This window comes from Salmo salar, chromosome ssa13, assembly GCF_905237065.1.
Source record: "Salmo salar chromosome ssa13, Ssal_v3.1, whole genome shotgun sequence".
NCBI lineage: Eukaryota > Metazoa > Chordata > Actinopteri > Salmoniformes > Salmonidae > Salmo > Salmo salar.
Genome location: NC_059454.1, coordinates 8299995 through 8324333, shown reverse-complemented (window position 1 = coordinate 8324333; position 24339 = coordinate 8299995). Strand labels below are relative to the sequence as shown.

Genomic DNA, 24339 nt, shown 5'->3' with positions numbered 1-24339 from the left:
CAAGTCTCTGGCCACATCCCAAATGGCACCCTATTCCCTAATTATAGTGCACTACTTTTAACCAGGGCTCATAAGGCTCTGGTCAAAAGTAGCGTACTAGATAGGGAATAGGGTACCGTTTGGGATGCAGACAAGACCCTCTCAGAAGCTTGGCTCGCTCATCCATGTCACCTTTTCTGTTGTTTCAGCTATAGCTGACTTATTTGTGTTGTCGAGCAGCACTTTATTTTGCGCTCTTGTCCTCTCGATCTCTCTCGCTCTCTCTCACACACACACACACACACCGGGCGAGGATCGGTGTCGGCTCTCAACAGCTTGTTTCTCTCCAGTGAGGCTGAATCAGGTAAATATCTTGGTGCATTAGCAGCTTTTTGTTTAAGACATTAATTATTGACAATTATAAAGGTACAGATACAGAATCTGTTAACCTGGATGGCTGACACAGACAGGAAATAAAAGGACTGGTCTTTGCCACCTGGATGGCTGACACAGACAGGAAATAAAAGGACTGGTCTTTGTCACCTGGATGGCTGACACAGACAGGAAATAAAAGGACTGGTCTTTGTCACCTGGATGGCTGACACAGACAGGAAATAAAAGGACTGGTCTTTGTCACCTGGATGGCTGACACAGACAGGAAATAAAAGGACTGGTCTTTGTCACCTGGATGGCTGACACAGACAGGAAATAAAATGACTGGTCTTTGCCACCTGGATGGCTGACACAGACAGGAAATAAAAGGACTGGTCTTTGTCACCTGGATGGCTGACACAGACAGGAAATAAAAGGACTGGTCTTTGTCACCTGGATGGCTGACACAGACAGGAAATAAAAGGACTGGTCTTTGTCACCTGGATGGCTGACACAGACAGGAAATAAAAGGACTGGTCTTTGTCACCTGGATGGCTGACACACACAGGAAATAAAAGGACTGGTCTTTGTCACCTGGATGGCTGACACACACAGGAAATAAAAGGACTGGTCTTAGTTACTTTGATGGCTGACACAGACAGGAAATAAAAGGACTGGTCTTTGTCACCTGGATGGCTGACACACACAGGAAATAAAAGGACTGGTCTTAGTTACTTTGATGGCTGACACAGACAGGAAATAAAAGGACTGGTCTTTGTCACTGCCACATGTGCACACCCACCCACGCACATGTCTGTTGGTTACTATGTGTGACTCTGGACACTCTAGCTTGATGTGGCTACACTTCATGGGGAATTTCTTTATTATTGGAAATGGCAGTTGGTATATGAGTCTTGTATTTCTCTACTGCGTGTATTTGCACTAGCTTCTATGAGATATATTATCCCCCCTTAATTCCACATGGAAATGTAACACGTCATATAATGGACCATTTTTTTAATTTGGTAAAGCACAATCATGTTTCGATGCACATCAAACTGAATTCAAAAAACAACAGTATACAAAGTAACCCGGTTTCTTCACACGGGGGACAAGGCACTGCATCAGATGTAGTATATAACAGTTAGCTGCTCACTGCTCAGGGAGAAGGCATTGTGATGGGCTGTTGGAATGGCGAACAGAATCAAATGGATGTAGTCAGCTTCCCAGATAATGCTCGGGAGTGTAGAGTGCTGTGCTTGTAACTGCATCGCTTGTCTCTCTTCATTACCTAGCTTTTTAATGGTGGCCAACTTGACAGAGCCATGCAATAAACAGAGGAGCTGTGAAATCCTGGAGGCGGATTTTTTTCAGCCGGCTGATAATGGGATCTCATCGCAGGGAGAGAGAGGGAGAGCGAGAGGGGGAGGGAGAGAGGGAGACAGAGAGAGAGCCAGGGCCTTGTTCATTAGGCACCAAACGGAATTAAACAAAACTGAAACAGCAGGGACTACCTGGACTTGACCAATAACAAATGATTGTTTTCATTTTCCACTGGGAAACATTAAAAACGTTTTTGCTACGGTGTACCCAAATGAATACAATCCTGGTGGAACAGCCAATCCACATCAGCCAGGGGGGCTCACGGCATCGTTTATCTCTACTCTTGTCACTGCTGTTTCAGGTCACACAAACCTGCATAAAAGGTTAATGTTCTTTCTACGTTTTCCCCACTGGTGTAAATTCTCACTTAAATTGTAAGATCTCTGCCACTCTGAATGGGCTGGAGAGACTCATTAACTCATTATGGACAAATGCAAATTAGAAAGAGAATCAGAACGAGAGAGCAGCTTCCACACACACAGGGGCACATCCTCCTCTACATTACCTTCCATGTATTTTACATCTCTCTCTCTCTCTCTCTGTCCACTGCATGGTTTTAACACTGATCATGAATCAAACACCAATATTGTAATCCCCTTACTTAATGTCCCCACAATGCTCATTACTATAAATCTCAGGAGTAAACACTAGGCTGTGAGTGAGTTGGCAGATGAATTTCCAAACCATATATAATATGATAATAATAGTTTATTGTATTCATCCAGTCCAGTCTTCTTTTCCCTTTAGTTGGGGCGTAATTTGGAGGTGTATTGGTGTGTGTGTGCAGTGCTGTGTGGGGCAGCAAGAGGCTCATCATCATTGGAGTATTGTACCTTACACACACACACAGCTGCCATGTAAAATGAACGCTTGATCTTGCCCGGTAGGGGTACGTTACATGCTGTACATCTTGCTTACCGATGCAGTTTTTTTTATTTATAATTTTTTTAATAACACAGTAATAAATTATAATCACCCGACTATCAATTACACACCGTCCCCATTGGCGTTCCTCGCCTCTCCTTTGTCCTCTCCTACACCACCGGCGAGCAGCAGAATCCACACCATGTTTTTGTTTTGCTCGGTGTTTTATTGTTGGGGGGGGGGGGGTGTATTCTCCTAAACTAGTGTCTGGTTAAAGAAAGACTAGCTCGGCCATGTGGATGTGTCTGTTGAACAGCTGAAGGGGGGTACAGCCTACAGAGAGAGAGAGAGAGAGAGAGAGAGAGAGAGAGAGAGAGGGAACGTGGAATGTGTGCATATGAAAGGGGGAGCGAGGAGGAGGAGGGGGAGAGCGTGTGTGTGGAAGAAGAAGAAGAAAAAAAAAGGAAGCAGAGGCTGTGAACGAAAGGCGAACTTAATGATTTCCTACCTTCCCGAACTAGACCTCTCAATCTAACCGAGATACTTTTCAACGCGCAAGATAAAGGAACTACACCACGGCGGAAAAAAAAGGGGAAACGAAGGCAAACCGTGGGTGTGTTTTCTGAGAAGAAAAAAAGGCTGCCTCGACGATTTGTACGTGATTACATGATCAAAGTGAGTGCAGGCCGTCTTTTGTTGAGGCAAAGAGTGGCGGTTTTCCTGTGTAGCAGCTAAAAGGATAAAAGTGTATGTACCGGATTTGTTTCAACCCTCTGGTTTCTTGGACTTGGCTCAGCACACGGAGTTCATTCTGCATGGTTGTCCTTGGCGAGGATCTGCTTTTTTGAAGTTGTTTGCGGCGGTTGCTTTGGAAGTCTAGAGTCAGCAGACTGGCGGGTGAGTATCTGACTATAAAAAGGGGAGAGGGGGGGTTAAAAAGGGGAGAGGGGGGGGTAAACAGATGGAATGTTGGGACGAGTTAATTACATTAAAACACCAGTTACATTTTGTCGTTACATTTTTTTTAATTTTTTTATTATTATTATTTTTTACTACAAGTGTGGCTGTTATGATATTATAGTTACAGTAGTTGGAAGTGGAGGGGGGGGGGTAGCCCGTGTGACCTAGAGTCAAATGTTTTTGTCTGTTGTAACGAGCTGAAAGTTGGCAGCATTGTTGTGAAACTTGTTCCACTGAGCACACTGGAGAGAGGAACAGACATAGTAATCACAAACCTGGCCTTTTAACGGGGTTTAAACTGTACTATTGTTTTTAATAGGTTTACTAGCTAACATTTCAATATGTATATGTGTAGGCTACTTTTGAAGTTGTATAGTTTTCCAACCCAACTACTAATCATCACTATTGGAGTTTGACAATCTAATTTGTATGCACACACTTTGTTTCTGTGATGTGTGAAGATCAAATGAAAACGATTACTGTAATCATCAACACAAAGGGCCTACCATGCTTTGGGGGGGGAATCCCCTAACTGTTTATGAGAAATTGAATATGACCTAGTTATTGTTTACAGAAGGTCATTATGGGATAGAGGTTGTAGGTTAATTGTATATCTGCTTCATCAGTTATATACTAAGATGGATAAGATAATGAATTACTTTATTAACCCCATGGGGGAAATGTGGTGTTCAGTTCTGTGTACATTAACACATATCATCAAGCATACAAATACAGACAATAAATACAAGGATAGAAAAGGTGTGTTTTATGGTTTAACTGGTGAAAATGAACTAGCACATGAAACAGACCCCCTACACAGCAGCCCTCCCTCCCTCTCCCTACACAGCAGCCCTCCCTCCCTCTCCCTACACAGCAGCCCTCCCTCCCTCTCCCTACACAGCAGCCCTCCCTCCCTCTCCCTACACAGCAGCCCTCCCTCCCTCTCCCTACACAGCAGCCCTCCCTCTCCCTACACAGCAGCCCTCCCTCTCCCTACACAGCAGCCCTCCCTCTCCCTACACAGCAGCCCTCCCTCCCTCCCTCTCCCTACACAGCAGCCCTCCCTCCCCCCTCTCCCTACACAGCAGCCCTCCCTCCCTTCGGAGGCTGTGACCTGTGTGGCCCCAGCACATGCAGCTCTCCTCGCTGTAGAGAGAATTAAAAAAAGCTGTAGGGGTCTGTTGGTGTTGGTGGGGCCTGTCAGTCCTAGAATACAGTATTCAGTGGGGGGTGGGGCCTGTCAGTCCTAGAATACAGTATTCAGTGGGGGATGGGGCCTGTCAGTCCTAGAATACAGTATTCAGTGGGGGGTGGGGCCTGTCAGTCCTAGAATACAGTATTCAGTGGGGGATGGGGCCTGTCAGTCCTAGAATACAGTATTCAGTGGGGGGTGGGGCCTGTCAGTCCTAGAATACAGTATTCAGTGGGGGGTGGGGCCTGTCAGTCCTAGAATACAGTATTCAGTGGGGGGTGGGGCCTGTCAGTCCTAGACTACAGTATTCAGTGTGGGGTGGGGCCTGTCAGTCCTAGAATACAGTATTCAGTGGGGGGTGGGGCCTGTCAGTCCTAGACTACAGTATTCAGTGGGGGGTGGGGCCTGTCAGTCCTAGAATACAGTATTCAGTGGGGGGTGGGGCCTGTCAGTCCTAGAATACAGTATTCAGTGGGGGGTGGGGCCTGTCAGTCCTAGACTACAGTATTCAGTGGGGGGTGGGGCCTGTCAGTCCTAGAATACAGTATTCAGTGGGGGGTGGGGCCTGTCAGTCCTAGAATACAGTATTCAGTGGGGGGTGGGGCCTGTCAGTCCTAGACTACAGTATTCAGTGGGGGGTGGGGCCTGTCAGTCCTAGAATACAGTATTCAGTGGGGGGTGGGGCCTGTCAGTCCTAGAATACAGTATTCAGTGGGGGGTGGGGCCTGTCAGTCCTAGAATACAGTATTCAGTGGGGGGGTGGGGCCTGTCAGTCCTAGAATACAGTATTCAGTGGGGGGTGGGGCCTGTCAGTCCTAGAATACAGTATTCAGTGGGGGGTGGGGCCTGTCAGTCCTAGAATACAGTATTCGGTGGGGGGTGGGGCCTGTCAGTCCTAGAATACAGTATTCAGTGGGGGGGTGGGGCCTGTCAGTCCTAGAATACAGTATTCAGTGGGGGATGGGGCCTGTCAGTCCTAGACTACAGTATTCAGTGGGGGGTGGGGCCTGTCAGTCCTAGACTACAGTATTCGGTGGGGGGTGGGGCCTGTCAGTCCTAGTATTCAGTGGGGGGTGGGGCCTGTCAGTCCTAGAATACAGTATTCGGTGGGGGGTGGGGCCTGTCAGTCCTAGACTACAGTATTCAGTGGGGGGTGGGGCCTGTCAGTCCTAGAATACAGTATTCAGTGGGGGGTGGGGCCTGTCAGTCCTAGACTACAGTATTCAGTGGGGGGTGGGGCCTGTCAGTCCTAGAATACAGTATTCAGTGGGGGGTGGGGCCTGTCAGTCCTAGACTACAGTATTCAGTGGGGGGTGGGGCCTGTCAGTCCTAGACTACAGTATTCAGTGGGGGGTGGGGCCTGTCAGTCCTAGACTACAGTATTCAGTGGGGGGTGGGGCCTGTCAGTCCTAGAATACAGTATTCAGTGGGGGGGTGGGGCCTGTCAGTCCTAGACTACAGTATTCAGTGGGGGGTGGGGCCTGTCAGTCCTAGACTACAGTATTCAGTGGGGGGTGGGGCCTGTCAGTCCTAGACTACAGTATTCAGTGGGGGGTGGGGCCTGTCAGTCCTAGACTACAGTATTAGTCTTTTTACTGTTATCTGTTGTGTAATCATTAATCCAAACAGAGTTTTAATTGGACAAATGGAGGGTTTGCTTTCTAGTTTAGATCCTAGTGAACCCCCTGATATTGGTCATAGTAGGTAGCTATATCAGACAACAGACAACAGCAGTATGTGTCTTGTCCTGTAGTAGATCGGTAGACTTCAGTCATCTTATCTGATTGGTTATGTATAGGCCAGGCCTACTAGGAAGAGGAAGTGATTGTTGATTTTATAAAAATGACTGAGTGTGACTGGAGTGCAGTCAGTGGTCACATCCACAGGATATTGACAAACTGACTGACTAGGCCTCATAGTAGGAAGATTGCTTTTAGATTAGTTAGGCTATTATTAGTCAAATCAAAGAGGGGAAGTAGTATTTCATCTTGTCTAGAAATCACTGTCTGTCGTTTAAAAAAAATAATGTTTTTTGAATATGTGTTGTCTAATATGAACTCTGTAATGTTAATAGGTTAATTGAGTAGATGGTCACAGTGTTTCCTGTGAGACTATATGACTGCAGTCTGTCTGTCTGTTAGCCTGTTAGCCTGTTAGCCTGTTAGCCTGTTAACTGAGCACTGACCTCTAGCAGCTTAATGATTCTGATGTGATTAATCCACCAGAGAGGGAAGAGGAGGAGGAGAGTACTGAGAGCAGCCCTAAAGGCATCCTATTCTTTTTTATAGGGCACTACTGTTGACCAGGGCCCTCAAAAGTAGTGCACTATATAGGGAATAGGGTGCCATTTGGGACACAGACGACTTGGCTAACTAATGCATAGCACCAGTGCTAGAGTCTAGAGATAATGGATATAGGAAATCAAGATGACCCTGTACACTTCCTGTGTCGTATTTGGTCCCCTGTAACTATAGAATCAGGGTCACTTCGTACATATTACAAAATATTATATTTGTAACTTTTTTTGGTGGCATCTATCAAGTGTAAAATGTGGCTATGTTGTTCACTGTTACTTAGCTCCCACCTTGAGTTCAAAGGTACCTGCATGTATGACTGAGAGGAATAGCCGCACAGTCGTTAGCGCCCTCCACCCGTACTGCAGCACTACACTTCCCTTGTGTACTAGCTAGCTACTCCATTAGGACACATGACCTCTTCCTCTCTGATTCAATTGACTGTTAGTTTCCCGAACCGGATGAGGCCTGACCCCTGGGGACCACATGGAGGGTTCAAAATGGGTTTTCTTCTCAAGACAGGGTTTTTAAGACACGTTTTAGAGTTGTCATAGTCAGCTCTGGGCTATCCCGTGTGTGTGTGTGTGTGTGTGTGTGTGTGTGTGTGTGTGTGTGTGTGTGTGTGTGTGTGTGTGTGTGTGTGTGTGTGTGTGTGTGTGTGTTTTAAGCGTTGTGATAATTAGAATTGATAATGTGTGTGGTAATGAAACTTGATGTATAATATTAGTTTACACTATGCTGAGTAAGTTCATATAGCAGACCTACAGCATAGTAAGCACTTTCACAGAAGTAACAAATCTTGTCGTCATAACAACACTATGTAACTAGTAGTCTGGCCAGAGACAATGTGCACTATACAAGTATGCTATTTTACACGCACGCACGCACGCACAGAGGGGTTCTTCATAAAGTGGGTAATGTTAAAGGGTAACGTTGTAATGCATTGGTTCAGTAACTGCTGGGAGACGGGCAGCTGAAAGGTTGACTGGATGTTGAGGAAACGTTATTTAATCTATCCCCGTCATGGCACACTTTAGGATTACACCATATTTGTTGTCCCCTCTATTTTGTTTATATATATATATCATTTTATTTTTATCAAGGCCCTTTTTTAAAGCTACAAACTGATTCCTAACTGACTCTCGACCACCCATTCCTTTGTCTTGTCTCTGTTGGTTGTTCAGTGGTTTCTCCTCACCAATATAATGATCTCTCTCTCTCTCTGTCAGTCAGTCAGTCAGTCAGTCTCTCAGTCAGTCAGTCAGTCTCTCTGTCAGTCAGTCAGTCTCTCTGTCAGTCAGTCAGTCAGTCAGTCAGTGTCTCTCTCTGTCTGTCAGTCAGTCAGTCAGTCAGTCAGTCAGTCAGCCAGTCAGTCAGTCAGCCAGTCAGTCTCTCTCTCGTCAGTCAGTCAGTCAGTGTCTCTGTCAGTCAGTCAGTCTCTCTGTCTGTCAGTCAGTCAGTCAGTCAGCCAGTCAGTCTCTCTCTCAGTCAGTCAGTCAGCCAGTCAGTCTCTCTCTGTCAGTCAGTCAGTCAGCCAGTCAGTCTCTCTCTGTCAGTCAGTCAGCCAGTCAGTCTCTCTCTCTGTCAGTCAGTCAGCCAGTCAGTCTCTCTCTCTAGTCAGCCAGTCAGTCAGTCAGTCTCTTTCTCTGTCAGTCAGTCAGTCAGTCAGTCTCTCTCTGTCAGTCTGCCAGCCAGCCAGTCAGCCAGTCAGTCTCTCTCTCTGTCAGTCTGCCAGCCAGCCAGTCAGCCAGTCAGTCTCTCTCTCTGTCAGTCTGCCAGCCAGCCAGTCAGCCAGTCAGTCTCTCTCTCTGTCAGTCAGCCAGTCAGTCTGCTCAGTCAGTCAGTCAGTCAGTCTGCCAGCCAGCCAGTCAGCCAGTCAGTCTCTCTCTCTGTCAGCCAGCCAGTCAGCCAGTCAGTCTCTCTCTCTGTCAGCCAGCCAGTCAGCCAGTCAGTCTCTCTCAGTCAGTCAGTCAGTCAGTCTCTCTCTGTCAGTCAGTCTCTCTCTCTGTCAGCCAGCCAGTCAGTCTCTCTCTGTCAGTCAGTCTCTCTCTCTGTCAGTCAGTCAGTCAGTCAGTCAGTCAGTCAGTGTCTCTGATGGTTGTTCAGTGGTTTCTCCTCACCAGTAGAATGATCTCTGTCAGTCTGCCAGCCAGTCAGTCTCTCTCTCTCTGTCAGTCAGTCTCTCTCTCTGTCAGCCAGCCAGTCAGCCAGTCAGTCTCTCTCTGTCAGTCAGTCTCTCTCTCTGTCAGTCAGTCAGTCAGTCTCTCTCTGTCAGTCAGTCTCTCTCTCTGTCAGCCAGTCAGTCAGTCAGTCAGTCAGCCAGTCGGTTTTGAACAGTGTGATGTAACAGTTAAGGAATTAGAGAAGCTGTAATTGATGTGACCCCCGGTGGCCTCCACTCTCATTCGTTCTTTCCGTTTTGGTTGTTTTTCCAACTCACTCATTAGGTCATCTCAATAAGAATTGCCTCCTTGTCTGGTCTATCAGTGGGTTTGGGTTAGCTTACATCTGGTCTGTGATTCATAGTCTTCATCCTAAATGGCACCCTAATACCTACAAAGTGTACTACTTTTAATGCTGTTTTTCTGGGTGATTTCTGTATTTTTATTTGTGTTTTCCATGACTGTGTTTTTGTGTTTTAGCGTGTGTGTGTTGGGTATAATGTGTATTTTTATGTGGTGTGTATGTTGCATTTGTAAAAGAGACCCAGGTCTCTGTCATCCCTGTTTAAAATAAAGGTAAAAAAACACTCAGTTTCCTAAAACATTGAAAACATTCCATTTCGTTGCAGGATTTGTACAGTCATGAAAATCATGGAAAAATCATGGAACTTTAAAATTGTGTTTTCCAGGCCTGGAAAAATGTAGGAAAATGATAAAATCCGAAAAGTTTTGGACATTTCATTTAATATCTGTTAATGTAATTTATTTAGGCACAGTTTTTAAATATTTTATCAATCAAATAAAAATCAAGTATATCAGCCAGGATAGAAATGAAATTTTAGTGCGTCAGTTTGGCATAACCTGCACTTTTGGGAGACAGTGGGCCGTTGCTCGAGGAGGGGGAGACAGCGGGCCGTTGCTCGAGGAGGGGGAGACCATTGCCATATATGGATCTGTGCCATTTACTTTGAACTGGACTGTGTTAACAGCATGAGCGGTCGTGAGTAGATGCGCTTGTTTTGAATCACAGCAAGAGCTGCATGTAGCTACGTGTGCACACTTTGTTCATATCCTTTGCTAGTTTTTAGCCCGGTTATAGATCAATTGTAGTCAGCAATAGGGGAGTGATTTCTTCTTACAAGAGCACAAAATGTGTGCATTTCTAGGCATCTTTGAAAAGCCAGTCAGGTAATTATTTTGTCTTAAAAGGGGCGGTGTTATATTTTGATACAGGCTTGAATAAGCTAAGTAGCCAATAGGCAGAGGGTAGCATAATTTGTCTGGTTCTCTGTAATAATGGTATGGGAATAATAATGCATTTTATTTTGTAAAGTAGGTTCTTGCTGAATGATAGAACAGCTATTTCCATGTTAAAATGTTATGGGATGCATTTTCTCCATTGTTTTTGATGGTAGGCTTCTCTGGTAGGCCTACATTATGATCAAATAGCCACAGTAGCCTACTTGACCACTGTCTGAAACTATAACTTAAAGCGGGATACAGCCTCAGTGTTCACAGTAAACGTGCGCTGGAATTTGAACAGAATAATAATAATAATAATACAAATAAATTCAGGGAACATGACCTTTTAGCCTATAAAATATGATAGAGATCAGAATAATAACTAGGTAGCCATTTCAAACACATGTTGTACCCTCTAGTTAAACATTTTCGTAATTTCATGTCCCAAAAAAAACTTTCCACCGACACTCGCGATTATTGACATTGTTGATTTATGATTGAAGGATTCACTTCACCATTGTATTAGTTGGGATTCGGTTCAATCGCGGTGAATCAATTAATGTGACTTAAAATAATAATTTGTGAATCAATTTTTTTTTCTTCGGATTATCTGCCATTAACATTTGTTTTGTAGATACTTCCAGTTGGGCATCCAATGTATGGGACATTGCAGGCTGACTAGCATCTATTGAGTTGCAAAGTAAACACTTGCTAAGATAAATATGACTACACTAGAAAAGCTACATTTCCTGAAGACAATTTGTTGGCTTGCTTCATCTGAATGAAAAGATTTGTAGCCTATCATAGCCATTTGATCTTTGATATATTGAATGAGCAAATTATTTCAAAAGGCATGAAACGTATTTGTTTGTAATGTTGAAATGTTTTACATCAAAGGTGGTCGACCATCCTCCAGGAGAGATGATGGGTGGTCGACCATCCTCCAGGAGAGATGATGGGTGGTCGACCATCCTCCAGGAGAGATGATGGGTGGTCGACCATCCTCCAGGAGAGATGATGGGTGGTCGACCATCCTCCAGGAGAGATGATGGGTGGTCGACCATCCTCCAGGAGAGATGATGGGTGGTCGACCATCCTCCAGGAGAGATGATGGGTGTGCAGGCTTGTATTCCCCTCTAGCAAAGCACTTTTTATAAATTAGCTGCTCAACCGGACCTTGATGAACTGGCTCTGTGTTTGAGCAGGGCTTGATGCTGCTCTACCAGACATTGATGAACTGGCTCTGTGTTTGAGCAGGGCTTGATGCTGCTCTACCAGACATTGATGAACTGGCTCTGTGTTTGAGCAGGGCTTGATGCTGCTCTACCAGACCTTGATGAACTGGCTCTGTGTTTGAGCAGGGCTTGATGCTGCTCTACCAGACATTGATGAACTGGCTGTGTTTGAGCAGGACTTGATGCTGCTCTACCAGACCTTGATGAACTGGCTCTGTGTTTGAGCAGGGCTTGATGCTGCTCTACCAGACCTTGATGAACTGGCTCTGTGTTTGAGCAGGGCTTGATGCTGCTCTACCAGACCTTGATGAACTGGCTCTGTGTTTGAGCAGGGCTTGATGCTGCTCTACCAGACATTGATGAACTGGCTCTGTGTTTGAGCAGGGCTTGATGCTGCTCTACCAGACATTGATGAACTGGCTCTGTGTTTGAGCAGGGCTTGATGCTGCTCTACCAGACATTGATGAACTGGCTCTGTGTTTGAGCAGGGCTTGATGCTGCTCTACCAGACATTGATGAACTGGCTCTGTGTTTGAGCAGGACTTGATGCTGCTCTACCAGACCTTGATGAACTGGCTCTGTGTTTGAGCAGGACTTGATGCTGCTCTACCAGACATTGATGAACTGGCTCTGTGTTTGAGCAGGACTTGATGCTGCTCTACCAGACATTGATGAACTGGCTCTGTGTTTGAGCAGGGCTTGATGCTGCTCTACCAGACCTTGATGAACTGGTCTGTGTTTGAGCAGGGCTTGATGCTGCTCTACCAGACCTTGATGAACTGGCTCTGTGTTTGAGCAGGACTTGATGCTGCTCTACCAGACATTGATGAACTGGCTCTTGTGTTTGAGCAGGACTTGATGCTGCTCTACCAGACCTTGATGAACTGGCTCTGTGTTTGAGCAGGACTTGATGCTGCTCTACCAGACCTTGATGAACTGGCTCTGTGTTTGAGCAGGGCTTGATGCTGCTCTACCAGACATTGATGAACTGGCTCTGTGTTTGAGCAGGACTTGATGCTGCTCTACCAGACCTTGATGAACTGGCTCTGTGTTTGAGCAGGGCTTGATGCTGCTCTACCAGACCTTGATGAACTGGCTCTGATGTGTTTGAGCAGGGCTTGATGCTGGTCTACCAGACATTGATGAACTGGCTCTGTGTTTGAGCAGGACTTGATGCTGCTCTACCAGACCTTGATGAACTGGCTCTGTGTTTGAGCAGGGCTTGATGCTGCTCTACCAGACATTGATGAACTGGCTGTGTTTGAGCAGGGCTTGATGCTGCTCTACCAGACCTTGATGAACTGGCTCTGTGTTTGAGCAGGACTTGATGCTGCTCTACCAGACCTTGATGAACTGGCTCTGTGTTTGAGCAGGGCTTGATGCTGCTCTACCAGACATTGATGAACTGGCTCTGTGTTTGAGCAGGGCTTGATGCTGCTCTACCAGACCTTGATGAACTGGCTCTGTGTTTGAGCAGGGCTTGATGCTGCTCTACCAGACATTGATGAACTGGCTCTGTGTTTGAGCAGGGCTTGATGCTGCTCTACCAGACATTGATGAACTGGCTGTGTTTGAGCAGGACTTGATGCTGCTCTACCAGACCTTGATGAACTGGCTCTGTGTTTGAGCAGGGCTTGATGCTGCTCTACCAGACCTTGATGAACTGGCTCTGATGTGTTTGAGCAGGACTTGATGCTGCTCTACCAGACATTGATGAACTGGCTCTGTGTGTTTGAGCAGGGCTTGATGCTGCTCTACCAGACATTGATGAACTGGCTCTGTGTTTGAGCAGGACTTGATGCTGCTCTACCAGACCTTGATGAACTGGCTCTGATGTGTTTGAGCAGGGCTTGATGCTGCTCTACCAGACCTTGATGAACTGGCTCTGTGTTTGAGCAGGACTTGATGCTGCTCTACCAGACCTTGATGAACTGGCTCTGTGTTTGAGCAGGACTTGATGCTGCTCTACCAGACATTGATGAACTGGCTCTGATGTGTTTGAGCAGGGCTTGATCAAAAGTCTTGAGGGCTGACCACGTGTTTTATACAGTAGCCTATCAGGTACTTTTGGGGGGATTAAGTGCCTTGCTCAAGGACAGGAGATGGTCACATGGGATCAGAGAGTAGCCACTGTGTTGATACCACATTCCACATACTTTTTATACGTACATAGAGAATCCGCTAATTGTTGGTCATGTAAATTTTGGTTAAAAGTCATGAAATTCCATCTGTCATCAGGTGTATGAACCCTGACATTGGTAGTCAATCAATAGAAAGAGGAAATTACTATGACATAATGATCAAATAGTTGTGTATATTACTTTGTTTTTAATTTATTTTTAATTCCTTTAAAGTTATTATCTCATCTCTGCTCAGACAGTAGTAGCCAGCCTGACAATCATCTAGCGTTATCTCTGTTCTCCCCATACTGTACTGTTTTTAGTCATCCTATTTAGCTCGGCTAGTAGCTGGCTAGTGGCTGGCTCGGCTGGCTAGTGGCTGGCTCGGCTGGCTAGTGGCTGGCTCGGCTGGCTAGTGGCTGGCTCGGCTGGCTAGTGGCTGGCTCGGCTGGCTAGTGGCTGGCTAGTAGCTAGCTCGGCTGGCTAGTAGCTAGCTCGGCTGGCTAGTAGCTAGCTCGGCTGGCTAGTAGCTAGGTCGGCTAGTTAGTAGCATCCTAAGTATCCTGCAGAGCTGTCTGACCTAAATATTTTGACTAGTTCTTCAAACTACGAGGCATACTTTCATGACTGCTTATTACCGTCTACTACAACTATCAATTGTGTAAAGCTACTTCGCAAACTGTCTCTATCTCTGCTAGTTGTGTTGTGTAGCCTACATTCCTCTCTCATGTGTCTGTGTGTAGGTTATCCAGACAGGAAGAACAGGCGTAATGGATTATGGTCATTGTAGTTAATTACCACGTTTCTGTGATGGACTAGGTTGAGTATGTGCCTAGTGAATAATACAACTCCCTTCAGCCCCTCTTGAGCTCACAAAAAAAAACTAAATGTAACTAAATGGATAAAGTATTTGAACAAAAATATAAACTCAACATGTAAAGTATTGGTCCCATGTTTCATGAGCTCAAATAAAAGATCCCAGAAATCTGAGGCATATTTCTGTCTGCAATAAAGCCCTTTTGTGGGGAAAAACTCATTCTGATTGGGTAGGCTTGGCTCCCCAGTGGGTTGGCCTGGCGCCACTGCCCAGTCATGTGAAATCCATAAATTGGGGCCTAATAATTTTTCATTTTACTGATTTCATTCTATGAACTGTAACTCAGTAAAATCTTTAGAAATTGTTGCGTTTTGTTCAATATAGTTGTTTAATAACCAGGAAAAAAACACTACATTTCGGTTTCTCGCTCAGCACTATCTACTTTTGACCAGGGCCCTGTGAATAGTGCACTTTGTTGGGAATAGGATGCCATTTTGGAAAAGCCATAGATTCACTCTGTTGTGTTTTTTTTTGGTTTCCACAGATTTGGGGTGTAAACCTAATGATAATAGCCCTCGTGATGTCATTTGGACGATCGTAATGCTGGAAACCTGGAGTGTATTTGCTTCGAGAGTTTACACAAAATATAGGCCTCTAGACTTTCACAGATTTAAGGTCCAGACGGTTACAGTTCAATAGCAGTATTTAGTAATAGGACAGCACTGCTCCTGAAAAGCCTTGGAGATCTGTTTGGAAATGTCCTTGTAAGAATTGAGGGGACAGGAAGAGGGTGGACTTTAAAAAAAATACGAAATGGTCTTACTGCCGCCATTGAGCTGCTTGTCTTTTTTTCTCTTCAGTTTTGTCAGTTTGCGTGTTCAGTTCGTCTATCTTGTAAATTCTTACAACAATCTCCTCAACCGAGATGTGTGGATGGAACGGTGTTTTCAGGTTTTGGACTATCTGAATTAGAGGTCGACCGATTAATCGTAATGGCCAATTAATTAGGGCCGATTAATTAGAGCCGATTTAACGTTTTCTTAACAATCGGTATTAACAATCGGCACATCGGTATTTTTGGACACCGATTTGGCCGATTTTTTTGTAAAATTTTATTTATTTATTTTTCCTTTTTTTTTTTACACCTTTATTTAACTAGGCAAGTCAGTTAAGAACACATTCTTATTTTCAATGACGGCCTAGGAACAGTGGGTTAACTGCCTTGTTGAGGGGCAGAACGACAGATTTTTACCTTGTCAGCTCGGGGATTCAATCTTGCAACCTTACGGTTAACTAGTCCAACGCTCTAACCACCTACCTTACATTGCACTCCACGAGGAGCCTGCCTGTTACGTGAATGCAGTAAGAAGCCAAGGTAAGTTGCTAGCTAGCATTAAACTTAACTTATAAAAAACAATCAATCAATCATAATCACTAGTTAACTACACATGGTTGATGATATTACTAGTTTATCTAGCCAGTCCTGCGTTGCATATAATCGATGCGGTGTGCATTCGCGAAAAAGGACTGTTGTTGCTCCAACGTGTACCTAACCATAAACATCAATGCCTTTCTTAAAATCAATACACAAGTATATATTTTTAAACCTGCATATTTAGTTAATATTGCCTGCTAACATGAATTTCTTTTAACTAGGAAAATTGTGTCACTTCTCTTGCAACAAAGTCAGGGTATATGCAGCAGTTTCGGCCGCCTGGCTCGTTGCAAACTGTGTGAAGACTATTTCTTCCTAACAAAGACAGCCAACTTCGGCAAACGGGATGATTTTACAAAAAAAGCACAATCGTTGCACGACTACCTAACCATAAACATCAATGCCTTTCTTAAAATCAATACACAGAAGTATATATTTTTAAACCTGCATATTTAGCTAAAATAAATCCAGGTTAGCAGGCAATATTAACCAGGGTATATGCAACAGTATACGCAGAGTCAGGGTATATGCAACAGTTTGGGCCGCCTGGCTCGTTGCGAACTAATTTGCCAGAATTTTACGTAATTATGACATAACATTGAAGGTTGTGCAATGTAACAGGAATATTTAGATTTATGGATGCCACCCGTTAGATAAAATATGGAATGGTTTCGTATTTCTCTGAAAGAATAAACGTTTTGTTTTCGAGATGATAGTTTCCGGATTCGACCATATTAATGACCTAAGGCTAGCATTTCTGTGTGTTATTATAGTATAATTAAGTCTATGATTTGATAGAGCAGTCTGACTGAGCGGTGGTAGGCACCAGCAGGCTCGTAAGCATTCATTCAAACAGCACTTTTGTGCGTTTTACCAGCAGGTCTTCGCAATGCTTCAAGCATTGCGCTGTTTATGACTTCAAGCCTACCAACTCCCAAGATTAGGCTGGTGTAACCGATGTGAAATGGCTAGCTAGTTAGCGGGTGCGCGCTAATAGCATTTCAAACGTCACTCGCTCTGAGACTTGGAGTACTTGTTCCCCTTGCTCTACATGGGTAACGCTGCTTCGAGGGTGGCTGTTGTCGATGTGTTCCTGGTTCGAGCCCAGGTAGGAGCGAGGAGAGGGACGGAAGCTATACTGTTACACTGGCAATACTACAGTGTCTATAAGAACATCCAATAGTCAAAGTTATATGAAATACAAATCGTATAGAGAGAAATAGTCCTATAATTCCTATAATAACTACAACCTAAAACTTCTTACCTGGGAATATTGAAGACTCATGTTAAAAGGAACCACCAGCTTTCATATGTTCTGAGCAAGGAACTTAAACGTTAGCTTTCTTACATGGCACATATTGCACTTTTACTTTCTTCTCCAACACTTTGTTTTTGCATTATTTAAACCAAATTGAACATGTTTCATTATTTATTTGAGGCTAAATTGATTTTATTGATGTATAGTATTAACTTAAAATAAGTGTTCATTCAGTATTGTTGTAATTGTCATTATTACACAAAAAAATCGTCTGATTAATCGGTATCGGCGTTTTGTTGTTGTTGGGGTCCTCCAATAATCGGTATCGGCGGTGAAAAATCATAATCGGTCGACCTCTAATCTGAATGTAGCTTACTCAACTCCATGGTCTTCACTCCTAGTGATTTAGTTCAGTTTGCAGGTAGCTAGTGAGTTGGTATCACCTATCTCAGTCATCCATCTTGCCCACTTGACGGGTCTCCTTTCCCAGCATTCAACCTAGACGTGACTGTGAAAGTTTTTAGTTGTCTGCCTATCTGAATATAGCCTGCTCTGTCTTTTGTCCTCTGTACTCCTCACCCACAGTGGATCGGCTGTAGTTCAATGCACCTACCCACCTCTCGCCCAGCTCACCATACGGAAACCCTGAAGTGGCCGAGTCTTAGGTTGCATCCTATTCCCTATACAGGACACTACTATGGACCACTACTATAGACCACCTCTACAGACCAGGGCACTGCTATAGACCACTGCTACAGACCACTACTACAGACCACTGCTATAGACCAGACCACTACTACAGACCACTGCTATAGACCAGACCACTAGTACAGACCACTACTATAGACCACCTCTACAGACCAGGGCACTGCTATAGACCACTGCTACAGACCACTACTACAGACCACTGATATAGACCAGACCACTACTACAGACCACTGCTATAGACCACCTCTACAGACCAGGGCACTGCTATAGACCACTACTATAGACCACTACTATAGACCACTACTATAGACCAGGGCACTACTATAGACCACTACTATAGACCACTACTATAGACCACCTCTACAGACCAGGACACTACTATAGACCAGTGCACTACTATAGACCACTACTATAGACCAGTGCACTACTATAGACCACTACTATAGACCAGACCACTACTATAGACCAGGACACTACTATAGACCACTACTATAGACTAGGACACTGCTATAGACCACTACTATAGACCACTACTATAGACCACTACTATAGACCACTGCTATAGACCACTGCTATAGACCACTGCTATAGACCACTGCTATAGACCACTACTATAGACCACTGCTATAGACCACTGCTATAGACCACTGCTATAGACCACTACTATAGACCACTACTATAGACCACGACACTACTATAGACCACTTCTACAGACCAGGGCACTGCTATAGACCACTGCTATAGACCACTGCTATAGACCACTACTATAGACCACTACTATAGACCAGGGCACTGCTATAGACCACTGCTACAGACCACTGCACTACTATAGACCACTACTACAGACCAGGGCACTGCTATAGACCACTGCTATAGACCACTGCTATAGACCACTGCTACAGACCACTGCTACAGACCACTGCTATAGACCACTGCTATAGACCACTGCTACAGACCACTGCTACAGACCACTGCTATAGACCACTACTATAGACCACTGCTATAGACCACTGCTATAGACCACTACTATAGACCACTTCTACAGACCACTTCTATAGACCACTGCTACAGACCACTTCTATAGACCACTTCTATAGACCACTGCTATAGACCAGACCACTACTATAGACCACTACTATAGACCACTGCTATAGACCACTACTATAGACCACTGCAACAGACCACTGCTATAGACCACTGCTATAGACCACTGCTATAGACCACTTCTATAGACCACGACACTACTATAGACCACTACTATAGACCACTACTATAGACCACTGCTACAGACCACTGCTACAGACCACTGCTATAGACCACTACTATAGACCACTGCTACAGACCACTGCTACAGACCACTGCTACAGACCACTTCTATAGACCACTGCTATAGACCACGACACTACTATAGACCACTGCTACAGACCACTGCTACAGACCACTGCTACAGACCACTTCTATAGACCACTGCTATAGACCACTACTACAGACCACTGCTACAGACCAGACCACTGCTATAGACCACTGCTATAGACCACTGCTATAGACCACTACTATAGACCACTACTATAGACCACTACTATAGACCACTACTATAGACCAGGGCACTGCTATAGACCACTACTATAGACCACTACTATAGACCACTACTATAGACCACTACTATAGACCAGGGCACTGCTATAGACCACTACTATAGACCACTACTATAGACCAGGGCACTGCTATAGACCACTACTATAGACCAGTGCACTACTATAGACCAGACCACTACTATAGACCAGTGCACTACTATAGACCACTGCTATAGACCACTACTATAGACCACTACTATAGACCACTACTATAGACCAGGGCACTGCTATAGACCACTACTATAGACCAGTGCACAACTATAGACCACTACTATAGACCACTACTATAGACCAGTGCACTACTATAGACCACTACTATAGACCACTACTATAGACCAGTGCACTACTATAGACCACTGCTATAGACCACTGCTATAGACCACTACTATAGACCAGTGCACTACTATAGACCAGACCACTGCTATAGACCACTACTATAGACCAGTGCACTACTATAGACCACTGCTATAGACCACTGCTATAGACCAGTACTATAGGCCACTACTATAGACCAGTGCACTACTATAGACCAGACCACTACTATAGACCACTACTTTAGACCAGTGCACTAACTAGGAAATAGGGTGCCATTTTGGATGCTGGTCTTGAACTGTTCCTCCTTGGCTTTTAAAACTCTGGCTATCTATCCTCCTTGTTGATCCGGACAGAATATATTAACCTCAGACACAGCCAAGAAGAGGGACTAGAACGGGACGGTGGGAAACATTTTAACAATGTATTATGTTCACTGAGGAGTCCCGTGTGGCTCAGTTGGTAGAGCATGGTGTTTGCAACGCCAGGGTTGTGGGTTCGATTCCCACGGGGGACCAGTATGGAAAAAAAGAAATGTATGCATTCACTACTGTAAGTCGCTCTGGATAAGAGCGTCTGCTAAATGACTAAAATGTCAATGTAAATGGTAAGCAGCTCTGCTTACCCTCACTGAGGAGGGTATGCAGTTAATGTTTGGCTGTAATGACAAATTCAAGCACCTCTCCACTTGCATAGATAAACGATGAAGTTATGTTTAAATTAATAATAGATAAACAATTAATAAATAAGAGGGAAATTGGAGATAATTGAAAGAAATAGGCCTAGGCTATTTTCCCCTTAAAGGTGCAATCTGTGATACTTACAGCCATTTTTTACATGTATGTATTTGTTTTTACATATAAACTCATGTTAGCCTAGTTTATATGACCATTCATTATTTTCAAGTGCAGGAGTGTGCCTTTAAAGCAGCTGAGCCCATTGCAGGGTACTTTCACACATGTTAAGAGGGGACATCTGGCCTTGTTAAGTCACTGCATGGTCATAAAGGGGAATGGCGGTGCCCATAGGCCTGCCCCTTTCTCTGCCATTACGCCTGCCTCCTCTCTTACTGCCTGATCTCTCTGCTCTGCCTGTCTCTCTGCTCTACCTTTTTTTACTTACTGCCTGAGAATAAACAAACAAAGAAAACAGAATTGGGTTAAAGTAATCGCCTAGATTTTCTAGGGCCCTATATGTACAATACATCATCAGGAATCGAAACAAGCAATCAGGGACGGCTTCTAAACTACCAGCAGGGATGCATACATGGCTAGCATACCACTCCACTGCTTACACGCTGGGCTTTCGTTTCCTATCTTGGCGAGTAAACATTTAATGTGTGCAAATGTATCACAGCTTTATTTATGCATAGAAGCTGCTGTTAAAACTGAATTATACATTAGCCTCATGCATAATGCATTAGCGCTCATTCCTTAATGATTAGTTGCCAGGCCGGGCCCAGACAGAACGGGAATATTTGCTGATAAATTTAATCCATTGATCGCGCACTTCTGTTTTAAACCATTTTGTGTTTTGCGAATTTGCATTTGTCCCACTTTAGCGGTTACGGTTATTCTATAGTTTAATGATATAGTCAAAAGATAATAAGGCCCAGCACTGTTGTGTGTTTTTCAAATGTGATGTTTTAAAGATTGTGTAGTCGGCTATGTGGAATCAATTCAACATCAAGAATGGTACCGCTGGGCTCACTATGAGCAGCATATGTTCTAATGCAGCCAATTACTTTAGTTTTCTCTCTTACTAGTTTTGTGTTTAAAAACCATGTTAAAGATCGGACCCTTTTTTACATTTTAATTTTTTTTTTTTTTTGCCTACGATGACGTACCCAAATCTAACTGCCTGTAGCTCAGGACCTGAAGCAAGGATATGCATATTATTGGTACCATTTGAAAGGAAACACTTTGAAGTTTATGTAAAAGTGAAAGGAATGTAGTAGAATATAACACAATAGATCTGGAAAAATATGATACAAACAAAAAACGTGTTATTTTTGTACCATCTTTGAAATGCAAGAGTAAGGCCATAATGTATTATTCCAGCCCAGGTACAATTTAGATTTTGGCCACTAGATGGCAGCAGTGTGTGTGCAACGTTTTAGACTGATCCAATGAACCATTGCATTTCTGTTCAAAATGTTGTATCAAGACTGCCCAAATGTGCCTAATTGGTTTAATAATACATTTTCATGTTCATAACTGCATGGTATTCCTTCACTGTAATAACTACTGTAAATTGGACAGGGCAGTTACATTCTTGTTAACCTCTATGGGCTAGGTGGGACGCTTGCTACGTAACAGCCACTTGCAGCCTTTTCAAAACCTTAAAAATCCTATTACTTCAATTTCTCAAACATATGACTATTTTACAGCTATTTAAAGACAAGACTCTCGTTAATCTAACCACACTGTCCGATTTCAAAAAGGCTTTACAACGAAAGCAAAACATTAGATTATGTCAGCAGAGTACCAAGCCAGAAATAATCAGACACCCATTTTTCAAGCCAGCATATAATGTCACCAAAACCCAGAAGACAGCTAAATGCAGCACTCACCTTTGATGATCTTCATCAGATGACAACCCTAGGACATTATGTTATACAATACATGCATGTTTTGTTCAATCAAGTTCATATTTATATCAAAAACTAGCTTTTTACATTAGCATGTGACGTTCAGAACTAGCATACCCCCCGCAAACTTCCGGGGAATTCGCTAACATTTTACTAAATTACTCACGATAAACGTTCACAAAAAGCATAACAATTATTTTAAGAATTATAGATACAGACCTCCTCTATGCACTCGATATGTCCGATTTTAAAATAGCTTTTTGGTGAAAGCACATTTTGCAATATTCTAAGTACATAGCCCAGGCATCACGGGCTCGCTATTTAGACACCCGGCAAGTTTAGCACTCACCATAATCATATTTACTATTATAAAAGTTTGATTACCTTTTGTTGTCTTCGTCAGAATGCACACCCAGGACTGCTACTTCAATAACAAATGTTGGTTTGGTCCAAAATAATCCATCGTTATATCCGAATAGCGGCGTTTTGTTCGTGCGTTCCAGACACTATCCGAAATGGTAAAGAAGTGTCGCGCGCATGGCGCAATTCGTGACAATAAAATTCTAAATATTCCATTACCGTACTTCGAAGCATGTCAACCGCTGTTTAAAATCAATTTTTACGCAATTTTTCTCGTAGAAAAGCGATAATATTCCGACAGGGAATCTCCTTTTCGGCAAACGGAGGAAAAAATCACAAAGGCGGGGGCGGTCGGGTCACGCGCATAAGCCCAGAGTCCCTTGATCGGCCACTTGAGAAAGGCGATAATGTGTTTCAGCCTGGGGCTGGAATGACGACATTCTGTTTTTTCCCGGGCTCTGAGCGCCTATGGAAGACGTGGGAAGTGTCACGTTAGAGCAGAGATCCTTAGTAAAAGATAGAGATGGAAAAGAAGTTCAAGAAATGGTCAGACAGGCCACTTCCTGTAAAGGAATCTCTCAGGTTTTGACCTGCCATTTGAGTTCTGTTATACTCACAGACACCATTCAAACAGTTTTAGAAACTTTAGGGTGTTTTCTATCCATATGTAATAAGTATATGCATATTCTAGTTACTGGGTAGGAGTGGTAACCAGATTAAATCGGGTATGTTTTTTATCCAGCCGTGTCAATACTGCCCCCTAGCCCTAACAGGTTTTAATCTAAGCTTTTTGCCAATATCAGATATGTCCATATCCTGGGATATTTGTATTTATTACTTACAACCTTATGCTAATCACATTAGTCTATGTTAGCTCAACCGTCCTGTGGGGGGGGACACCGATCCCGTAGAGGATGAATCTAGTCTACCTGTAGGTTGAGTAGTCTTATCTATGGACATCAGTAAATCATTGTCGGTATGCCTATAGTCTAGATGTTATTTATTCAGTCTGGACCTGCAATGGCCATCCCTCCACACACTCCACTGTAGATACTAGTTTATCATGGCTAGGTCTACTTGGTGAAGTTTTGAATGCAACCTTTCTCTTTACACTAACCTTTAAAAGCCGCGTTGAGACAGATTATCAACACATTAGCTGTATAATACAGCCATACAGACAGATTATCAGCACATTAGCTGTATAATACAGCCAGATTATCAGCACATTAGCTGTATAATACAGCCAGATTTTCACCACATTAGCTGTATAATACAGACAGATTATCAACATATTATAGCTGTATAATACAGCCAGATTATCAGCACATTAGCTGTATAATACAGCCAGATTATCAGCACATTAGCTGTATAATACATACAGATTATCAACACATTAGCTGTATAATACAGACAGATTATCAA

General features: G+C 43.8%; 1 protein-coding gene across 1 annotated transcript in view; it reads left to right on the top strand.

Moving 5' to 3' along the window:
• Nucleotides 1-2867: 2867 nt before the first annotated feature.
• Nucleotides 2868-24339, top strand: part of LOC106566301 (arginine-glutamic acid dipeptide repeats protein-like) — a 291196-nt gene continuing 269724 nt past the window's right edge. Inside the window, 1 exon segment of the mRNA XM_045692861.1 lies at nt 2868-3495. The gene's annotated coding sequence lies outside the window, so the exon portion shown is untranslated.